Source organism: Tenrec ecaudatus, chromosome 13 (assembly GCF_050624435.1).
Source record: "Tenrec ecaudatus isolate mTenEca1 chromosome 13, mTenEca1.hap1, whole genome shotgun sequence".
Lineage (NCBI taxonomy): Eukaryota > Metazoa > Chordata > Mammalia > Afrosoricida > Tenrecidae > Tenrec > Tenrec ecaudatus.
The window spans coordinates 134,326,196-134,350,149 of record NC_134542.1 but is presented as its reverse complement, the minus strand read 5'-3'; the positions used below and the strand labels follow the sequence as shown (position 1 = coordinate 134,350,149).

Sequence of the window (23,954 nt, the reverse complement as noted above, 5' to 3'; positions counted from 1 at the left end):
TTATATAACATTCATATTTATACTCCTATATATCCATATATGAGTATCCAAAACCAAAAATCAGTTTCTCTGCCCTTGAGTCCATTCTGAATCATGGTGACCCTGTAGGATAGAATAAAACTGCCCTGATGGGTTTCTGAGACTATACCTTTTTACAGGGTTAGTATGGTGTCAATTTGAGATTATTAAGAGCGAAGGGATGGAGTTTAGCCTATCAATCAGGTCACAGCTTGATGACCTCTTTTGCTATGGAAGCACTATGGAGATAAATAACTCACTGGAACCCAGAACCACACCCTGCTTTGTCTTCCTGCTGATAAGACCCATTGAGCTAAGCTGATAGAGCCAGAGCCCTGGAGTTGGAGGAGTCTCGTGGAGACCCCTGCTAGTGCTGAGATGGTTCCACTGCTACTGGATTCACAAGACTTTCCACCCACTGGCCTGTGATCTTCCTTCATTCAGCATCATTGCATGTGTTGTATGAGTCTCAAGGGGAATATATAGACTGGTATCAGACATATAAGCTAATATCAAACTTATAGATTTGATCTGGACTGGGATGGGATATTTTCCGAATATACAAGTGCTCTTTTATATAAAACTCTTTCTTATACACATATGAGTGTCTCTGAATTTGTTTCTCTAGTCAAACTGGACTAATCAGGGGAAAAAACAAGCCTTTCTCCTGTGGAGCATCTGGTGAGTTTGAACTGCTGACCTTGTGGTTAGGAGCCCAACTTCAAATTGCTTTTTAAAAACCTAGCGAAAATCAAGCCAGTAATAAACCTTAAGCAAGTGGTTCTTAACCTTCCTAATGCCACGACCATTTAGTACAGTTTCTCATGTGGTGGTGACCCCCAACCATAAAATTATTTTTGTTGCTAATTCACAACTTTAATTGTGCTACTGTTTTGAATTTGGCAATCCTTGTGAAAGGGTCCTTCGACCCCAAAGGGGTCCCAGTCACAGCTTGAGAACCACTTCCTTAAATTTAAAAAAAAAGAACAGATTTAACAGTTGTAATGATCACAATCGGCCACTCGCAGATGTTGCAATGATCACACCATACAATTCACACTCAAAACAAGGTGACAGAAAGACAGGGTCTGTATGTTTGTAGTAGATTATCTATACCTACATTTCTCCAGCAGGCATTAAACCACCATCCCCTGAAAACTCATGCATCCCTGCTGATCTAAATTGGGGAGTGTGTTCATGCCTGGCCTTACCATATGACTCTTAAATCTCTTGGGGGCTACTTACTTTATTTATTTTTAATTCTTCAATCTTGTACTCATTGTCATTAGCTCCATTTCCCTGAAGCTTGCCTGTCCTGTGCCCAGAGGACCATGAATTCAATTACTGTCTCTATAGACTTTTCTATCCTGGACTTTCCATATAGAAAAATATTAGCACACACACACATAACTAATAAGGATAGCAAAGTAAAACAGATAAAAACCTCAATCAAAAATAAAGTAGAAAATATTAAACACTAGAACAGATTTAAATGAATCCTGAAGAAGATCAAATGATAGGGTACTAAATTTCAACCTCACTGCATCTGCAACATTGAACTTTCCAAAGCATTCTGCATTGGAGCAAGGCCGTTCACATCCCTGGTCCACGGTCAGAGGGGATTCCCTAGGGGCTTAATCCAGGTGTTTTTCCCTTCACTTAAAAAAAATGAAACAGGTTTAAAATGAGCCTGAAGGGAGATCAAATGATAAGACATTCCATTTTGACATACTATATTTGCCATAATTGAATCTGTGATGCTCTCTGTCTGAAGCAGGGTATTCACATGCCCGGCCTGTGATCAGAGAGGACTCGCTGGAGGCTAAGTCCATGTATGGACCATGCACATGGACTTGGGGCCCCCGTTGACACCCATAACCTTCTGCAAACCAGGTGTTCACTATTTAAGCTCGGATACCCTTGCCTTCTTTAGATTCCGAGTATATTATTTACAAAGTTTGGATCACATAGGCTGGTGTGCTTCTTCCACATGCACTTAGTAGATGCCTGACTTAGATGGAAGCTTGTTTGAAAACAAGCCTTTAAGACCCCAGAAGACATTCTTCCTGGTAGCCGGGCACCGTCTAGTTTCTTCACCACACTTTGCTATAGCACCTATAGCTTCAGGTGAGGGTGAGCATCAAACAACAGGTCATATGAGCTCATTATCTTTAGATTCTGGCTAGGTTGAACTGCAAGCTCAAGATCCATTTAGATATGTCTCACTATCAACCATATCATCCTGGGGGTCTCACTTCCACTGCCATCAAGTCAATACTGACTCATATAAACCCTATAGGGCAGGGTAGAATTTCCCCCTGTGAATCTATGAGCCTGCAAATCTGCACAGGGCTAGAAAGCCTTACCCTTCCTCTGTGGAGCTGCCTGGTGGTTTCAAACTGCTAAACTTGCAGTTATCAGCCTGATATGTCACCACTACTCATTGATAGTGTTATTACATTAGCCAGTAATATAGATCTCAAAACATTGTTGAGAAAAGAAAATTATAGAATGTAGGCTAGCTATGAACTGCATTATGTGAATTGTTGACTTATATAAATTAAATCCTTAAGGGACTGGACACTAGGCACACAAACAATGGGGCTTGGTGATAGGGAAAGTCTTCCAATGATATCCATTCAGTGCAGCAGAGCCACGCCTGACACATTCATTAATACAGGTCATAATGAAGCAAGGAGTACATTAAAATAGCAAGTATACGGTGGTTCTGGGCCACCATTCATTGGGCACCCTCAAGGTCAGAGATTTGAAGCAATGTCCAACATCTACGCTAGTAGTCATCTGCTGCTTCTCACACTGGGGAGTTTCAGCCTCTGTCCAATGGATACAGGTTGGGGCTTGAGGTATCATTTAGTGGGGTCGCCCCATCAGGCCCTTCTAGGGTGGCCCACGGAGGATGTTGTGCTCTTCAAAAGAAGACTCTGTCTCAGTAGTCTATGTAGTCCAAGGACTGGGTCACAAAGGGCTCCCTAGCAACTAGGTCAAACATGTGTAATTAGGAATGTAGAACCAGGTGTACCCTCCCCTGCGATTAAACAGTAAGCTTTGGGAAGTGTTTTTTATCTATCTATCTATCTATCTATCTATCTATCTATCTATCTATCTATTTATTTACTTACTTATTTACTTACATATTCCTGTTGGGAGGTTGCCCCCCCCCCTCTCTTTCCTACCAACAGAGATGTAATTACCTTATCTGAGACTTGCTGACCTTTACCCCCACCCACCCCTACCCCAACCCACCCCACATTCCATCTTGACTTGAATTTCCAGCATGGTTTCTTCATCACTGTGGTGAGAGTGTCTACAGATTGAGATGACCTTAACACAATTTTGAGGGCAGCAACTGAATAATCTCCTGGGAGTCCACCACTGAAAGATAAACATCCAGAAAGCAGGCCACTGCTCCCAGGTCATAGCTTACTCTAATCCAGACCCTTAAGAGAAGATAGAGAGCCTACCTAGTGTCTAGCATATAGGTATCGCTCCTTCGAAATGTTCATCTTCAAAACCACTTTCACAGACGACCCCTCCCTCCACTAGTGTCAGTTCTTTAAGATCTGGCTACTTCTCATAATGGCCTTCCTTGCCTCCTTCCGGGTTTAGAACGTTTGTACTGAGTAAGCCTAAAAGAAATTTCTACTGCAAGGGAAGGGACTGTTACCCTTTGGACTTATAACAAAGAAAATAGTAAATTATATTATATTTCTAGTTTGTTTGTTGTGTAATATGGAACGCTTCACGCATGTGCATGGCATCATGGTGCAGGCACAGGGGCCATGCTAATCTTCTCTGTATTGCTCCAATGTTCGTGGATGTGCTGCCGAAGCGAGCACTCTTTCTAGCATTTTTATTAAAAGTAGGCTAACTCATTCACTCCCCTTTTCAACCAGTAGTTCAGAACCACTCCATGGGAGAAATGTTGCTTTCTAGTCCTGTAAAGAGTTACAGTCTCTGAAATCCAAAGGGCAGTTCTGCCTTGTTCAACAGAGTCAATATTAGTCAGCATTGATTAAGTGACAGAGAGAGAGAGAGAGAAATGCCTGACTATTGCTTTTCTGGTCCCTTAAGCTGATATAACTCGGAGATAAGTCTGTGTAGAGATCATGAGTTTGAAACTGTTCAATCAGATTTGACACCCAGAGAGAATTTTAACTCCCCCATACTGAATCAGAATCTACCTTGTCACAAATTTTCCAGCCAATGTTTTAATTTGTGTACCTAAGAATCTTCTGGGAGTCCTGGAGCAAAGTAGACTCTTATCGAGAAGATCTATGGGAGAAGGACAAATTCTCAGCAGGGGTCTGAATGGAAACACCCTGCAAGAAGCCTTCCAACCCAAACCATGCAAATGATTGCCATCAGGTCCCTCTTGGCTTACAGAGACTATCTTTATGGTTTTTAAGATACGGACTCTAGAGGGTGGTTACAAGTCCAACACTTGTCTGGCAGCATGATCAGAGATTCATAGAAACTCTCTAGGGAGAGGAAAATATTACACAGGGTGTGCTGACCCATGGAAGCCCTCAAAGACTATTAGATTTAACTCCTTGAATGATTTAGATTTAACTCCTTGAATGATTGCTCATGGCTGCCAATGCAAGCAGGATGGCTAATAGTAACTGCTCCATTGTTACCAGGGCATGTGCCATGTCTGAGCTACAGGCTCTGGGTTTGGTTCCCTATGTGGACTAAGAAACTTCAAAATAGCTTGGGGAAAAAAATTTAACCAAACCCTCCCAATTTTATGAGGGCTCCAGCAAACTTGGAATATGCAAGCTTGCAAAGGCAACCCACCTAGGTGAGGAATAAGATTCTACAAACGACCACTTCTCTCTCTCAGATGACTGGACACAAAATACAAAAACTCATTCTAGGAAGACGATGGCCTCAAATGTGTTATCAAGTCACTAGCCCTAAATGTAAAGTCAAAAAAGTCTGTCCTCCGTAATTTTATCAGACAGGCAAATCGATAAGCCACCTAAGGGTCTATGTAAATTAAACTCAGTGCTGGTCTCTAGGGCTCACAGATAAAAATGTCCCTGTTCCCAGAATTCTGCAACCGGACAGGGAGGCTTGAAATTAAATAAACCATTACAGTATGGTATTTGGCACAGATGAGAACATTAGGCAGAGACCAGGCAATGGTTCTCCTGTTTTGCATGAAGTCTCTGTGCATTGGAGCCAAGCCAACTGCAGGTAACAGCAATAACAGTAAAGTCAAGCAAAGGTCGGAGAGATGTCCAGGTCAACCTCTGATGCCAGAAAGCTCAGTGTGGTAGTTATATAATCTCATGTCAACTTGAGGCTATTAAGAGCAAAGGGGTGGAGTCTTACCTATAAATCAGGTCACAGCCTGAAGCCCCCTGGTGGATGTGGCTTTCTCATGAGGATTCTGGGAACTTGCTTCTTCCTCCCTGGAAGCCTGATACTGCCTTTCTCCGCTTCACCTTCCTGTAACAAGCCACATGGAGCTGCGCTGATGGCAGCCAGCGCTCTGGAGATGCATCCACTGCCACTGGATCCACAAGACTTCACACCCACCAGCCTGTGATTTTCCTGAATTCTGCACCATTGCATGCGACTGTGTGAATCTGAAAAGTGAGTTATGGACTAGTAATGGACTTATGGAGTATTATTGGATTTATGGACTTGATCTGGACTGAGCTGGGATGTTTTCTCAATATACAATTGCTGTTTGATCTACAGCTCTTGCTTGTACACATATGAGTGTCTATGGATCTGTTCCTCAGGTCTACCCAGGAAAAACTTCAGGAGATTTGATGCTTGCACTTGATGAAATATCTGTTCTCATTTATCCCCAAATGCCATTATGCCACTCCAAGACTCACCTGGTGTGATCACAGAAGAGCTGAGGAAATCTTGGTTCAGAAAATGAACTTCTGTTTCTAAAGCTCTCCACTAGGAAAGCCATACTTAGGAACAATAATAATAATATGAAAACTTCACCTTAAGGTGATAACTCCACTGGGATAATTACTGGCATTTATTAGAAGGCAGCATCCACTGAAACGTCCTTTTCTGGGTCGGGAGGTCTTCTGTAAGTTTGAAACCATTTAGGTGGCCTAGCCCTGGATTTAGGTACTAGAGAGAAAACATAATAAAAATCTTTCTGCTGCCATGTTGGGCTAATTAATAGTAGTGAGAGACACTGACCTGCTCTGGGAAAGAAAGACAAGCCAGGTATAATTATCATAGGCTCCCTGGTGGGCAACTAAATCTAAAAATGCAAACCTGATTAGCTGAGGTCAGGTTTGAAAGGACACAAAATCTAGATCATAGGTTCCTAAATTTATTTGGCCTTTTCAGAAAGAAAAAAATACTTCTCAGCACCCCTCTGCTTTTGTACTATAGCCAATGATCCAGGATACAGTAGAGGTACCTACTTTTGCAGCCCACCTGGATCATGGCAATGCGCTCAAGGGGGTGACATTGCCACTTGGGGAAACACTGATGCTAAGGCAGTTGGGAATGTCAGGGGGCACTGTGGTCCCTGGTCTTCATCTTGGTCAAGGTACACTTGCCTGCAGCAATCCCGAGAGTAGTGCAGGCTCACATGGGAGCGAATCGGTGTTGCTTTCAAAGACCCGGAAACACAGAGTGTGTCTCCCTGAAGACTGGGCACACAATAAGCAGGGGATGAATGGAGCTGAGGATGCATGGAATGAGTGGAACACATAGAACTGAGGTTAGAATTTTGCTGCTGCTATTTATTCATTTGTAGCTTTTGCATAATAACTTCACCAAGGTACACAACTCAGGTCTTCTGTGAAAAGGAGAGGGGGTTGGGGTGTGGGTGGGATCAGGGAGGAATGAGAGTAGGAGAAAGAGGCCAAAGAGTATCCATTGCCAGATAACTACAAGATGCCTTGTAAAATATGAATTTTAGAGAAGCAATAACAAATTATGTTATTATAAAGATGTTCCGAGTATTCTATGGGATATGCATATGCTAAGAATTCTTGCTTGGCTGGCTGAAAGTCCAATTTAAGTGGAACTCCTATGTTGTATCTGGCAAATGTATCAATTTCAGAATTAGAGTAGGTTCATTGAACTTGAGGTAACTGTTACTTCTGAAATCTCTTTGACTGAGTTCTTAGACCTTAGTCACACTCACTACTATCTAGTCAATTTCAACTCAGAGCAAGGCTACAGGACCAACTCGCACTGCCCCTGTGGATTTTCCTGAAAGTCTAGTCTTTTTTTTTTTTTAAGATCATTTTATGGAGCCTCTTAGACCTCTTACAACAACCCATACATCAATTGTATCAAGCATATTTGTACACATATTGCCATCATTATTTTCTAAACACTTACTTTCTATTTGAGCCCTTGGTATCAGCACCATATTTTTCCCTTCCACCCCTCCTCCCACCCTGGTGACCCCTTGATAAATGATAAATTATTATTATTTTCATATCTTACACCAACTACTGTCAACCCTTCCCCCATGGTTTCTGTTGTTCATCTCCCTGGGGGTGGTGGGGACAGGGCTGGTTTTGTGCCTATCAGTGCAATCAGTTCCCCCTTCCTCTTCACCTCTCCCCACCTTCCTCCTACCCTCTTAGTATTGCTACTCCCATTTCTATCCCTGAAGGGTTTATCTGATCTAGATTCCGTCTGTCATGAGCTCTTCTCTGTACCAGTGTACATGCTCCAGTGTAGCCAGAACTGAAAGGCAGGCCTTGGGCCATGATAGTGGGGGGTGAGGAAGCCTCAAGGAACCAGAAGAATATTGTGTGTATCATTGGTGCTATTCTCTGCCCTGGGTGACTCATCCCTTCTTTGTGACCCTTCTGGGAGGGGATGTCCCATTGTTTACAGATGGGCTTTGGGTCTCTGTTACTTACCCCTCTCATTCTCAATAATATGATTTGTTTGTTTGTTTGTTTGCTTTGGGTCTTCTGATACCTGTTACCTGATCCTATTGACACCTCATGATTACACAGGCTGGTGTGCTTCTTCCATGTGGGTTTGTTGCTTCTCTGCTACTTGTTTAACTTCAAGTCTTTAAGACCCTAGACACTATACCTTTTGGTAGCCAGGTACCATCTGCTTTCTTCACCACATTTGCTTGTGCACCCATTTTGTGTTCAGCAATCATGCTGGGAAGGTGAACATCAAGGGTTCTTGCATTGAGGAGGGCTTGAGCAGAGACCCAAAGTCTGTCCACTTCCTCAATGTATTGCCATACTAATATAAATATATAAGCCAATACTTCTATTTTTATGAACTTATGTACACACCTATGTTTATACCTCTCTCCATAGATTTGCTTCCTAGATTTTCCTCTGTGAAACTTTATTTCTTTACAGGAGTAGAAATCCTCATCTCTCTCTCAGGAAGTGACTGGTGGTTTCAAACTGCTGGTCTTGTGGTTCACAGTGGGCACTAGAACGTGGCAGCAGCATGATAGGGAAGCTGTAGAAATACAAAGCATTTGACCAACTGAATCAGGAACAGCAGGGCTCCAACATCGATTTGAAAAAGCCCCCATATGCCATACTGGCAGATCAGAGTTTGAGAACCACTACACACAGTGATAAAATACCAAAAGCTCAACATAGACCAACCAACAATTGCACTAATAGAGCTAATTATACCAATAGAAATTAGTGTGCTCTTTTCTTTTTAAACTTTTAACTAAAATGCACTTATTTTTTCTTGTTTTTAGTTTTAAAATAGATTTCATTTTCTAGAATAATTTTAGGTTTACAAAAAAAACCTGCCGAAAATAGTTTCCATAAAATTTCCCTCACTAATTTTTTATATTAGTGTGCTTTTTGTTTCAGTTGATGAGCTAATGTTAATGTATTGTTATTAATTCAAGACTATTTTATATTAGAATTCACCTTCCGTGTTGTACAGTTCTATGGATTTTGACAAATAGACCATGCCAGATGTCCAACATGACAATATTAAGTAGCACAATGACTGCTCTGAAAATGCGCTGTACCCTCATTATTCCTTCCTTCCCCCCTCACTCTGAATCCTTGGCAAGCGCTGATCATTTTGCTCACTATCTGTCATTTTACCAAGAAGCCCTGGTCGTAGATGGTTACACATTTGCCTTGAACCGTAAGCATTGCAGTTTGAATCCACGCACCACTCGGCAAGGCAAACTGTGGCACTCCGCTTCCATGAAACTGTTCTCTTGGAAACCTTATGGGGGAATTCTACTCCATCTCATGGGTCACTATGAGTTGGAATTAATTCAGCCACAAAAATGTGTGTGTGTTATTGTTGTTGTAGTTTGTTTTTGTTATTTAGATCACAGCCTCTTTATTTTTACTTCTTATATGGCTCCTTAGAGGTACAGAAGGAAAGACTTTGACTTATATACTGTGGGCATATTTTCAGGAGAGACCAGTTGCCCTGGAGAAGGACATTGGGCTTGGTAAAGCGGTGGGGCATTGAAAACGAGGAAGGTCCTCAGTGAGATGGATTGGCCCAGTGCCTGCAACCACAGCCTCAGGCACAGGGACAATTGTGAGGAGGGCTCAGGATGGTGTGCTGTCTTGTTCTATTGTGTATCGGGTCATTATGGGTTGGAATCGACATGATAGCACCTCAGAACAACAATATGGTTTTCTATATGAAATACATTTTTACAGGCATGTGTGTCTCTATGCATAAATCTAAGTGTGTGTGTGGTGCTGCCTTTAATTCCTTTAGAATATATTGCAATATGTTAGGTAGACACGCTGGTGTTCAGATAAAGAAACACACCTCCCTTTCCCTCAGCACCTTTTAAAAGTAGTCTTTCCTTATTCTTATCATTTCCGTACTACTTATATAGAAACATTTTCTATATTTGTGTTTCCTGATTCCTACTGTACTTCATTAATCTGGCAATCTGTCCTGAAATCCATTTTACAAGTTTGAATTATTGCAGCTTCACAATGCACTTGCTAGGTGCACAGAATCTACCTTGATGGTTTTTTTAAATCAATTAAAACTTAAGCTACGATTCTATTTATAGCACTCCCCCAACCCACCACAACCCCCCCCCAAAGCTCATTGCCATCATATCAATGGTAAGAAAATATGAATCCAAGATAGAAGTAAACTTCATCATAAATTTTAGCTCACATGCAGTAGTTCTTAATCTCACTCAGATCCTCCTTTACATTTTGAAAAGATTTACCCTCTGTGGTGATTACATAATCTCATGTCAATTTGGGATTTATCACTTGAGAGGATTAAGAGTGAAGGGGTGGAGGCTAGTCTGTCAGTTGGGTCATAGCCAGTGAGGTCTCCGTGTGGACATGGTTTTCCCCTGAGGATTCTGGGAATTCCTATATTTTTCCTCCTTAGAGGTAGGTGACAAACTAACTCTCTCTGGGCTCACGACCTTGGAGACTCTCTACTGACAAGATTCCCTCCCTAATGCTCTATTGACAAGACACATGGCCCTATACCCTGGGAGATGGAGAAGCCACATGGACCTACCCTGATGCAACCAGACCTCTGGAGCTGAAGAAGCCACTTAGAGACCCGTGGCAGCACCAAGATGCCTACACTCCCATGGGAACCAGAAGGCTTCTAGCCCACTGGCTTGTGATCTCCCTGCATTCACATCATTGCATGTATATGTGCATCTGAAGAGGACTTTATAGATTGGTATCAGATATATGGGCTAATATCAGCCTTATGGACTTGTTTTGGATTGGCTGGGATGTTTTCTCAATACTCAATTGCTCTTGTAGATAAACCTCTTTCTTACATACACATGAGTCTCCCTGGATTTGTTTCTTTAGTCTATCCAGATTAACACACCTTGCTTTCTCCTACATGTGGCATAAGCACCTTAGAATTTGTGTTCAGAAGTGGGTGAAGGGAAACGTTGGGCAGCGCAAGATAGGACAAAATAATAATTTATAAATTATCAGGAGTTCATGGGGGAAGGGAGAAGTGGGGAGGGAGAGGATGCCAGGAGCTTGGATGGAGAGCAAACACTTTGAGAATGATGAGGGCAATGAATGCACAAATGTGCTTTACACAATTGATGTATGTATGAATTGTGATAAGAGCTGTATCAGCCCCTAATTAAATGATTTTTAAAAAGAACTTGTGTTCAGATACCTTTGAATATTTTCAATGCTGTCATTTCCCACCCCCAATGTTCTCGGTTTAGAGCTTAACTGTTACCTTTACTAAATAAGGGTATTTTCAATGTCTCTGGCTCATGTCAGATATTTTTAGGGAAATCAATATTTGTATATCAACTGCTTGAGTTGGTTCCAACTCATATTGGGCCTTCTGGAGAGAAACACTGCCCCGGGAGGTTGCCAGAGCTATAAATATTATGGAAGTAGACAGCCTCATCCATCTCCCAAAGAGCAGCTGGTGAGCTCCAACTAGTGACCTTCCAGTTAGCAGCCGCATGCCTAGCCAACTACACCACCAGGGCTCCTTTTATAAACAAAATACAACTTACACTGTTAACTGGAACCAGGGATCCAGGTTTGGAGTCTCTCCTCTCTATTTATTTGCCTTGCTTGCAATGAGTAATCCAGTGGAGAGGCAACATTCAGAGAAAAGATTTGAACTGAACGGGGGATTTCCCTGAAGGGTGTACCTTTGGTAGAAATCCATAGGACTAGTCGGAGCGCACAGTAGAAAGAGGAGTTTGGCTTTTAATTGTGTAAGTGTTAGACCTTCCGCCATTAGCTAGCTTTCTGGCAGGGTCTTCTGTTACTGGCTGCCTTTCTATAGCACACCTTCCCTTTCCTGGGATGTGCATCCTTCCATCTCACCGTCAAGCTGTACCAATCCACCTAAGGCCAAACCCTGGAGCTCACTGAGCCATTGTAGGGATGCAAACATCCTGTGTTTCCCTGCGCACAACGCCTTCGCTCTCTCTGTTCTCTCCCATTTTTGGAAACTTTATACAATGAAACTCAGAAATTGCTCTGTCACACCAAGGAACTTCAACTGCTGTTTGACACCCCACTCTTTGGATCGTGTATCTTGTTAGGTTTCAGGTGATAAAGCAATGGATATGTCTACCCTTTAGCTTCTTTTCTGTGGAGACATCATGAAGTAGGTATGGCCCCATCTCTCTTTTCATTTTAGAATTCTTTCCATTGTCATCCTCTTTTTCCCCTCTCACCGCTTCTGTCTTCCTATCAAAACCAGAATCGCCAGAACACCTTTATGACACAGATTGTGAGTTGTCAACGGATCATGGACTAGTGGTCCAAAATATTCTGATTGGATTCCCAGGCTCCCTGGTGACATTTACTTAGTCACCTTGCTTATGCATTTTTCCAACTTCTTTAAATTTATATGTTTAAGCCCTGGAAATTAAGTACACATTCATAATACATGCCTTTCTTCTGGAAGCATGAAAAATCTAAAGGTTAAGGCACAATCTAATATTATCCTTCCCGGATCAAGCCTGTCAGCGATATACTGTGACACTCAGAAATTGTTTTATTCCACCAAGGAGCTTACACTGCTCTTTGACACCCCACTCTTTGGATAGTGTATCTTGTTATGTTCCAGGTGATACAGTAATCAGCTAGAGGACAGACACATGCTTTATTATAAGAGCAAACAGAGTGCATCTGCTCTAGGGATCAGTGAGAGAGAGAGAGAGATACAAGATTTGACAGCTGTAGATGTCTAAAAACAGACTGGCCTGAAATGAACATTTTTGTGAGCGAGAGCAGTTAGTGGCGTGACAATCAGTTTACATCTAAATAACAGAACCTTCGCCAGAGACTGCTCAAAAGAAGTGACATTTTAATAAGATCCTTGCATGTTTGCATTGGCGCAGCCAATAAGCAGAATAGTAGCAAACCCAGATCAAGATATGAAACTTTGTTTTTACCTTGTGTTGAGGGAATATCAATTGTGTAGGAAAGAAATTAAAATGTCAGGCCTTGATAATATAGCATTAAGTGATAAACTGAACTGCCAAGACCACGAAGCCATTATGTTAACGGTATTGTGCATTACTGTGACTTGTGTTTACTTCTGTGCCACACACGCTTTATTCTGCCTGGGCTTGCTAGTCTCTGGCCTCTTAAAATGATTAAAAGCAGTAATTTTTCCTTAAATATATCTCCTCAGTCACTAATTACATTCTCTAGACTCTTACATCCTTATTCCTGTGACCAATGCTTGCATTTTACAATGGGGCTCTTGTCAGCTCAACAATCCAGTGTAATGGCCAAGCGAGGCCACACATTCTCAGTGCTAAATCACATTACTGGATACTATTTTCCTGGAACTTGTTTCATCGACCACTTGAGAAAGGTTTAATTGTAAAAGTGTTAAATAGAATTCCAAAGAATGTGTCCCTTTTTCTTGAGCAAATTTAAAGCTTCTTCCCTTAAAAGCATTTAATGATGGTGGGACATGTATTTTCCCAAGACAATGGGTCTCTCTATAATCTTTAGGACCTTCACATTTCTTAGGTGTCAATCTGTTGTCATGTGTCCTGCCCAGAGTACTTTCTGAAAAGCTCAACTCTCTTTAATGACTCAGAGGCACTGCTTATTCTCATTCGGCTCGGGTTCAATTCTGAAAATCTGAACATCAACCAGTTACGAAGAGGACTATTCCATAAATGAGCCAGCAAGCTCCAGGAAATAAGTTCTTGCTCTGATGTTGTAAGTGAAGGGAAAGATTAGTTTCGAGGTATTTCTTCATAATCGATATATTTATTAATTATCATAAGCATAATTAATCATAAGCATGACCATAACACAATTTGAAATGCGTAATGCATCCTAGGGGTTTGCAAATAATTCGTAACCTTTGTTTATAAGGAAAATACGCTTCAATGTTCCTGAAGGATGGGGTATAGCGCGGTAGATCCTAGCTCCGTACTTCCTGGAGAAGGTCATCATATCTGGGAAAGCGAACGGTCAGCGGGAAAGGGAGAAAAGTGCGGAATGGGATGGATTGACCAAGAACCCGCAGCAGTGGTCTCAAACGTAACGCCCATTGTGAGTTCTGTTTTCACATGAAGCAGTGGGTCCCTTGTTCAGTTAGCTCTGACTCTGAACTGGCTTCAAAGGTCCTCACAGCAATAGCAACAAACTTGTGCATCTAATTCTATTTGGAAGGAAGACTTACTTTGTTATGTTAATGAGACCATCACAGTGTGGCCTGTATTTTAAACCAATCACTTTTGAGACATGAAAGAAGTGGCTTAAGCCAAAAGCAAGGAAGCACAGATGGAGGAAGATCAGTCTGATGAAGATCAGCTAGGGAAGGAGGAAGAACGGCTGACAGAGAAAATGCTTTCTCTCAAGCAGACAGAAATCCTCCTGCGAAAGCAGAAGAATTTGGAATCCACATCTCCGAAACTGTGGGGAAAAAATATTTATCTTTCCCAAAGCCATGTATTCTTTCTGTTGCAGGTGGTATATGTCGGCAGATAAACAGGAGTCCTCAAACTCCGACCCATGGGCCACATGTAGCCTGCCGGGACATTTATCTGGCCCGCTAGGTGTTTTTGACCCATTTGGTTTTTTACTTCAAAATAATATATGTGCAGTGTGCATCGGAATTTGTTCATAGTTGGTTTTTTTTTTAAACTATAGTCAGGCCCTCCAATGGGTCTGAGGGACAGTGAACTGGCCCCCTGTTTAAAAAGTTTGAGGACCCCTGGTCTAAAGCCTTGAGGTTAATTCAATGTCATAAAAATCCACTCCGAATACATGACAATTTACTGTCATTCAATTGTAAATCAGGAAACAGACTCTGTGGCAACAGGTAATTGAAGAGTATTTTCCTGGCTGCCATTAATTATTAAGTTTGCGTTCATTCTATTATACCTGCGCTGACCTCTTAGGGACAGCTGAGATAAGTGAAGATGTGGGACTATTTGAAATGCTTGTACAGAAGGCTTTAGGACAAAATGGAATCAAAAGACTGAGTGATACATGCACCACTCACTACTGCTGTCCTTAGTTCTAGACATGCTGCAGAACAAAGTATTGCCAAAATGTCATACGAGGTAGAATATTTGGACCTGTTGAGTAGGTCACCTCCATGTGAAGTCTTCATTGGGGCTTATGGGCAGGAAAAATTAGTCAAATCCATTATGGGATTAAATTGATCATTTCTTTATTTTTCAAAGCTGTTCTTTTGGTAGTCGATATGCCTAATACTGGGTCCTGATACTATCCAGAATTATTTTACATACATACTTTGAGTTTTTAAATATTATATATTTTGTGTCTTAGAAAAAAAGCTGATTTTGAGGTCAGGGTTAACATTAGATTTTTTAGCAAAACTTAAGTGGACACGAATCTAAATCTTTAAAACTTTACAACATGATTACAGAAATACTACCCACATGAAACAATAGTTTTAGATGAATCACACATTTTGAGGAAGATCAGAAATACTTCAATCATGAATTCAAGGAGTAAAGTCCACTCAGAGGGTTATAGTGACTCTGATCTGGGATTCCAGAGGGAAGTGAGTCCCAGTAAAATAACGGGTTCTGCGTGGTGCTGTTAACTACAAGGTTAAGAGTTCTCATCCACCAAAGTCTCCACAGGACAATGATGAGGAACTCTACGCCTCAAAGATCTGCCATCTTGGAAGTTCTGCTCTGTCCTACAATGCCACATGAGCCATGGCAGTGAGTTCTGAGTTGGACACAGGAGGATTACAGAGCCTCCGTGTACTGACAGTCTAAAACACTGAAAACAGCATGGGTGAGAAAAGCAAGGGTATGTGCTAAGCATATCTCCCACTCCTCCCACCCTCCCAACAATAGTATTCATGCTAGCTCTTTAAAGGCAGCAAAATGATTCTTTAGGAAACCTTTATCTCCTTATCATCATCGTATCTTGTTCCTTTAGACATTTTTCTTGTTGTTGTCCGAAAAATTCAAAAACCATTGAAAAGGAACAGTATTGGAGTACCCCCAGAATGCCCAAACTAGGCATGGACATGACGTGTCATGGGGTACAAAGAACACCTGCTCCTCTAGGGCTCTCCAGACTAAATCTTTATGGAAGCTGATAGCTCCATTGTCCTCCCATGATAATAACATGTTGTTGTTGTTGTTGTTGTGTGCCATCTAGTCAATTCTGACCCATTGTGACCTCATGCACAATAGAATGGATTGTGGTAAGAGTTGTATGAGCCCCTAATAAAATTATTTTAAAAATTTTTAAAAGAGGAGCTGATACCAAGGGCTCAAGTAGAAAGAACACGTTTTGAAAACAATGATGGCAACATATGTACAAACATGCTTGATACCATTGATGTATGGATTGTTACAAGAGCTGTAAGAGCCACCAATGAAATGTTGTCAGTCCCCAAACCAAAAACAAAACAAACAAAACATGGTCTAGTCCTGTGCCATCCATGCCTATGTTCGAGTCCATGTTGGCAGCCACGGTGTCAATCCATCAGGAGTGCCTTTCTTTCTGCCATGTCCGTCTGCTCTACCAAGCCTAATCCCCTTCTCCAGGCGTCTCCTGCCAACATGTCCAGAGTGGAGAAGAGGAAGTGTCGTCATCCTTGCCTCTGAGCATCACTGTGACGGTCCTTAGTTGAAGACAGATTTGTTCGTCCTTCTACCAGTCCTGATACTTCTCATGCTCTTTTCTGGCACCGTAATTCAGATGCATTGATTCTTCTTTGGTCTTCATTCAATGTCCACCTTTCACATGCATATTGAAAATACCATGGCTTAGGCCCGACACACTTTAGTCCTCAAAGTAACACTGTTGCTTTTCAATGCTCCAAAGAGGTCGATGTACTTCGAAGAGCTTATATCTATAGTTTCCATGCCATGTTTTTGGTTCATTCTCATCTCCTCTGGGTTGCGTGGTGTGAACCCAAGTTTCTGCAGTTAGATTGCAGCTTGCATATTCTCTTTTTATTATCCTTTATTTTTGAACACTTGTACATATGCTTATTTCATCCCAGTTCTTTTTTAAAGTTATTGATTTATCCATGCATATCCATTTGCTATTTATCTATGTTCAGGTAGACAGAAACCAAGTTTATCACATGCCCTCCTTCCTCTGCCTCACCATCCCTAGCATTCAATAAACATAATTCATATTCTTTTTTTGTCCCTGCTTTGGGGACCAATAAAACTTTGCAAGTTCTTTATTTTTTCCCTGTATCTAATTTTTCACTTTTGATAATGGCATTTTCAAAAAAAAATCCCTCCCAGGAGCATTTAATCACATGAAATTGCTGAAGCTGCTGAAACCTTAAGACCTCCATATTTCTTTAAGCAATACCCCTGACAGACACGTACCCATTCAAAGTCCTTTATCTTTCCTAATCAGAAAACTTGCCGATTATCTTTTGTTTGTTTTTCATGTCATTACATTTAATTGAGAATGCCCACATATCCCATTTCCCCTCTTATCTCTTTGATTCAGGAAACCTTTCAAATTGAACTTTGCAGCACTCTTCAGTTCTGGAAACATTTTAGTCATTATTTCCTTAAGCATTCCTTTTTTTTTCCTTCTCTGGAATTGTTGCTAAATTAATTTTTGGTACGTGTATTTATACTGTTCATATATCTTACCTTTTCCTTTTATTATTTCTATTTATTTATTTTTGATTGCGTCCTGGGAGAATTTTGTACTTTTATTATTCCGTTTACTCTTTAACTGAATCCATTTTCTAATTTAATCTGTCATTAATTTCTTAATTTCCTATCTTAGGGTTTTACCTCAGTGCTTCCATTGAGTTTGTATTAAAAAAGCATTTTCTAACTTTACGTCTCCAACATTATTTCTTAGTTGTTACTTGTTGAGCTGTGATCACATGGACAGCAGTTGAGTTAGTTAATTGTGCCAACCTGACCGATAAACACATGTGGAGTTAATTGAAGGGCAGAGAGATAAATGGCTCGGTGAGCCTTGCCTTTCTAGTTCTCAGGTCTCTAGCTTTCTGAAAATGTGTTAGACAGGGTTCTCTAGAAAAACAAAACCAGAATGCTGATAGATAACATAAGAAATAAACAGTTAATTAAATTATAAAGTAGTACAGATGGCTCAGTGCAACAGATTCTTCATGCCAAAAAATATGATTGTCTTCTCAGAGCACTGGGTTGATGTAAGTGGGTAATATAGAAATTGGATACCCAAAATTGGGGCGATAAAGGCATGAAGTGGTTGGCTTACAAAATTTCATAGGTGAGGGAACATATTTACAGGATTATAGGATTAAGATTTAGGTGTTACTTAACTGCAATTATGAGGCTAAAGAATTATGTACCGGTGCCAAATTGGCAAAGGGTGGATTGACTTAGTTTATTGTGTCAATCTGGCCGATAAACACATGTGGGGTTATTTGAAGGGCAGAGAGATAAATGGTTTGGCGAGCCTTGCCGTTCTGTCCCTTGCTCTTTGATCATCGGACCAGTGTGCAGCTGCCTTGCTTGTTCTGTGCCTCAATTTGCAAGCTACACTGCCTGTGGGGCACTGTGTCACTGTAATTTGAGGTTCCTTCAAAACCTGCTTCACCACGCCATTGGAATTTACATCGCTTGAGATGGAGACTGTGGGACCCTGTCATCTGGCTGACTGTTAGTGACCTGCCTTGCTGTTTGCTGCCTGTGCCCAGATAGCCTGAATTACTCTACTGAGGACTCCCGGGCGGCCCTCAAGACTTGAAGGACTGTCAGTGACTCACAGGTGTCTCATAGGAGTGAGTTGCACTGAACCATTTGTACTGATTTATAATATAATTAACTATTTGTTTCTTATGCTATATATCTATCTGTATGTATAAATATATATATTAATTAGTAGCATTCTGGTTTTGTTTCTCTAGAGAACCCTGTTTAACACAGTGGTTCAAAACCACTAACAGCCCTACAGGAGAAAGACGAGGCTTTCTACTTCCATAAACAAGGTATCATTGACTCGATAGCATTGATTTTGCTTTGGTTTTTTATAAGGATAATTATACTTTTTAAAGTTTTATTTTAATTTTCTAAATATTCCAGTTAATTTTTACATAGCTCATCTTTTGAAAAATTATTTTGCTCATCATCTGTCTTGGTTTACTGCCCTATGATTCACATTCTCCTAAGTGCAGCATCTACTTACAGTCTTGTCACTCTGGAGAAAATGTGTAAACTGCTGGTGTTTAATTTCTACTCCTCAAGACAGTCTAAACTCAAAATGTGGGTGACTTCCATTTCCCATTTATACTGTGCATGATTCTTAACTGGGCGCTTGTTCTTTTTGTTTCCTTGCATTCATCTGTTTGTTTAGAGAGGGGACTACAAGCCTCCTAAGTACAGCTTTTCTTTATGTCAAAGGCTATGCCTACCTGTACCTGTCATTAACTACTCTCCACTCCCCTGGCTCTCAGTCACGTGTGGATGAAAAAGACTTGGGTGGCTTGCTTGCTCCCACGTTTTTAATTCACCAAGAGGAAGCATTGCTGATTCAGTGTAGAATTCTCTCCTTCCATGCCAGTGACCAAGTTCTAACATCAGCCAATACGCTTTATCCCCAACCATCACCCCTGTCAGTGGAGGCCTGCATGTTGCTAAGATGCTGAAGAAAACTGAAAAACTTCTGGACTTAGGCCAACTGTGAAGGAAAGCTTAGCACTCGAATTCAGATCATGAGCCAATGGAACACAGTGTACTAATCTATAACCAATCATGCAGGTGGGACAGTTTCCCTTCATTGTCCACAGAGGTCACTGTGAATCATAGGTCAACTTCCTGGCAGGTAGCAACAAATGTAGATTGGAGGCAATTATTTTTCATTCTTTTTGGTGATTGGAGGCAATTATTTTTCATTCTTTTTGGTTTTCTTTTATTGGTCATATGTTTAAATGACAATAGCTCCCCACTCTATGCCTGTCCTTCCCCATTTCTCTCCTCTACCGTTTCACTTAGCCTTCAAAGTATATGCATCTTCTAGTGGAGAAAACAGTTTTATAGTAGTGGTCTCATGCAATATTTGTCTTCTTCTGGTTGATTTATGTTGTTGATCATAAGGTCTTCCAAATTTGTCCATGTCTGGCCACATAATCAATCTCTCTCTCGCTCTCTCGCTCTCTCTCTCTAAAAGCTCACTGCTTTGGAGTTGATTCTGACTCATAGCAACCCTATGCAGTAGGGTCGAAGTATTCCTGTGGGTGTCAGAGACCGCTTCTTTCAGGACTAAGAAGTCTTGTCGTTCTCCTATGGAGTGGTGTGGGTGGTTTGGAACTTCTGAATTTGTTGTGAGTCGCCCACCACATGACCCGTGTGCACCACCAAAGCAAGGTCTACGTCACCATACCTCTGCCAAAGGGCATTTTGGTTGTGTCCGTCTTTATATTATTTTGGACATTGCGGAGGTAAACATGGGTGTACTAATATCTGTTCATGTTGTATTTCTTTGAGGTAGAAAGCCAAGAATAAGGAGATTTAGTCTTAGGTCAAAGGGGAGTTCTATTTGACATTGGTTTAAAGATATTCCATACTTTTATAATCAGTGTAACCTTCTGAAAGCCTATCAGCAGTTTCTCTCCACATCCTATGCAGCACTGTTATTTTCTGGTTTCGTTTTTTTGTTGCTGTTATTTGTTTTAATTTGTCATTGGTGTCTGTCTGAGATCGTATCTCCTCTTTAATTTACATTTCCCTTATAGGTATTAATCAGGAGCATTTCTTCATATGATTATCGAATTGATACTTGCATGTCATTTTTGTCTAACTGTCTATTCATATCTTCTGCCCACTTTTAAATTGGATTATTTGTGTTCTTATTAAGGTGTGTAGTTTTCTATAAATTTTTGAGTTTGGCCTTTGATCCAAGATATCATTCTCAAAAAATTTTCCAGTTGATGGGTTCTCTTTTTATACATTTGGTGAATGCTTTTGATGTACATTAATATCATATTTTAGGAGGTTCCACTCCTCTGTTTTGTCTTTTGTTGTGTGTTAATTTTGTGTGTGGGTTTTTTTTATTGTTTGTTAGTGTGTTTGTGCCTTGTATAAGGGTCCTTAATTTTGTCTGTTTTTCATTGATGATACTTATAGTTAGTTCTAGGGTTTAGATTTACTTATTTAACCCATCTTGAGTATCTTTTTGCATATGATGAGAGATATCAGTCCTATTTCTTCTTTTGCTGATTGAGTTCCAAATTTTCCAGCATTATTATTATTATTTTTTTGCTGAGCAAGATTATCTCTTCCCCATGTATGGTGTTTTTGTCCTTTATGAAAAATCAGATGTCTGTAGTTGATTAATTTTATTTCTGGTTCCACTGTTCTGATCCATTGGTCTAAATATCTATTATTGTACCAGTACTAGATTCTTGATTACCATATCTAGATAGTAGATTTTGGAATCAAAACTTTCATTTTGCTTTGTTTCTTAGTAATATTGTGTTTGATCTGGATTTATTTCCTTCCCATATAAAGTTGGTGAGTAATTTTTCCATTTCTCTAAAGAATAATAAGGGAATTTGGATCAGAATTGCATTGTATTTATAGACTGCTTTTGGTAACCTTGACAGGTTCAATATATTAGTTTTTCTGTTAATGAACATAGACGATTCTCCCATTTATTTACATCTCTTGTAGTAGCATTTTGTCATTCTCTTTATCTAAGTCTTTTTTTTAATCCTAAGTGTTCCAGTATTTTATCTTTGGGGTAGTTTTTGTAAAATATTTTATATATTTTTTTCCTTAATATACTAGAATTCCATTGATTTTAGTATGCCATCTTATTATCTGCAACATTGCCAGCTTTTCCAATTAGTTACAGCAAATTCTAAATCAAAACGTTGGGGTTTTTATATTTAAAATCACATGGTCTTCAAACGGAGAGAGTTTTACTTCTTTGCCAATTTGGATGCTTTTGATTTATTTTTGATGTCTATTTGCTTTGGATAAGATTTTCAGGACGATCTTAAATAAGAGTGATAATAAAGGGCAACCTTGCCTGATTCCTGTTCAGAGTGAAATGTTGGCCATTGTTTATTTTTCATATATGGCCTTTATTATGTTGAGGAATTTCCCTTCTATCCATTTATTGAGTGTTTTTATCAAAAATGGATATTGAACTTCATTGAATGTCTTTTCTGCACCAATGGATAATTAAATGATGCTTTTCTTTTGGTTTATTTATGTGGTGGATTACATTGATTGTTTCTCTAATACTGAACCATAGTTCCATACCAAGTACAAATTCCATTTTATCATAACATATCTTTTGTCAATATTTTGTTAAATTCTATTGACTAGGATTTTGTTGATCCTTTCAGTGCCTATATTTATAAAGCATAATGGTCTGTGGGGGGTTTTTTTGTTTTGTTTTAAGACACTTAAGTTAATTGGAAAGTAGAAGTGAAAATACTGTAGCATTCATCCCAGCTTGGGTTTGAGTTGTTAAATTATTATTTTCTTTTCAATGCCATCTCCCTTTAGGGAAGGTTTCAGAGTTGGCATCAGCAGCATGAATTTGTTTCCTATCATTTCAGAGAAGGGCAATGGAACTTAAAAGGAATTCCAAAAAACCCATTCAACACTATGTTCTCATACCCAAAGATATTAAATTACTTTGAGAACAACTTGAATTTAAGATGATATTTCCTTGCCATCTAAAATTACAGTAAATACTGGAGTGTAAGTTCAATCCTATTTTGTCTAGACACAATTCATTGCGATTAACTTATTTTCTCATTGCATACTTAGAAATTCCTGGTTATTAATGTTGAGTTACCAAAGCAATTTCTGTGGATGGGGCAATGTGTTCTTTGAATTGTTATTAATTCAACACCTTATCTGTTTTAGAGTCTAGTGTTTACATGACGAATAATATGGATGAGTTTTCTATCTACATTGTCTGCATATTTGTTATTGTTGTCGTTAAATGATATTGAGTCAATTCTGGCTCATGACAACCCTATGTGCAATAGAATGAAGTCTTGTTCAAGCTTTTTGATAGTTGATATGCTGATTGTTGCTATTGAATTTTTAGTGCCTTAAAACCTAGGGGGTCTCATCTTCTAGATTTATACTGGACACTATTCTTTGGTGACCTATAGGATTTTCACTGGCTCATTTTCCGAAGTATGAAAAAGGCCATTCTTCCTTGTGCGGCTTAGTATGGGAGCCCTGTTAAAAGCTGTCCATGGCATGGGTAACCCTGCTTGTATTTAAGATACCAGTGGCATTGCTTCCAGGATCAAAATAAAATAGTCTGAAAACATGACAGACTAGTTGCAGACTGTCTTGGGTTTTTTAAGGGATGATGCTAAAATAATGTTTCTCAGAGGATGAAATATTTGTCAAACATGTGACAGGATTTTAAAACTGGAAAATGCTGGAGTCTATTCAAAGACTGAGAAGTAAATGACCTAGGGAAACAATATTCATCAATGAAACAAATCTGTGTTCGTTCCCTGCAAATGGGTTTTGGAATTTCATTGTCATCTGCAGTCTTCTGCAAACCGTGTGCTCAGAATTTAAGCTCTAATATCATTCCCTCCTTCTGCCTTGGATTTCATTGTTCCTATTCTTGAATCATACATTCTGGGGTGCATCTGCCATGTGGCCATCTCATTTAGATGGCTGAGGTTTTTTTTCTTTTCTTTTAAATATGGAATGCTTCAGTAAGTTGCATGTCATTCTTGTTCAGGGGTCATCCTAATCTTCTCTGTATAGTTCCCAGTTTGAGTAGATGTGCTGACAAAGCAAGCATGGCTGTTTGTTTTAAGACAAGCCTTTAAGACCCAAGATGCTATTCTTTCTGATAGCTGGGTACCATATGTTTTGATCACCACAAGGGTAAAGAATCTTTTACTTGGATGACAAAAGCAAGGTACCATGAAATCTAATTGTCATTAGATATGTCAATGAGGCACTGTATTGTTCAAAATCTGGCATTAGCAAAGAACTGAGTTAGTGTGTTCATGAGAGAATGGAGTAGATT

At 40.0% G+C, this 23,954-nt stretch overlaps 1 non-coding gene and 1 pseudogene across 1 annotated transcript; both read right to left on the bottom strand.

The window, feature by feature from the left end:
* Positions 1-3,762: 3,762 nt before the first annotated feature.
* LOC142425139 (U6 spliceosomal RNA) lies at positions 3,763-3,875 on the bottom strand (annotated as a pseudogene).
* A 19,740-nt stretch (positions 3,876-23,615) lies between these two features.
* Positions 23,616-23,719, bottom strand: LOC142425122 (U6 spliceosomal RNA). The gene has a single exon (XR_012779495.1). It is a non-coding gene; the product is annotated as a U6 spliceosomal RNA (small nuclear RNA).
* Between the last annotated feature and the right edge of the window lie 235 nt (positions 23,720-23,954).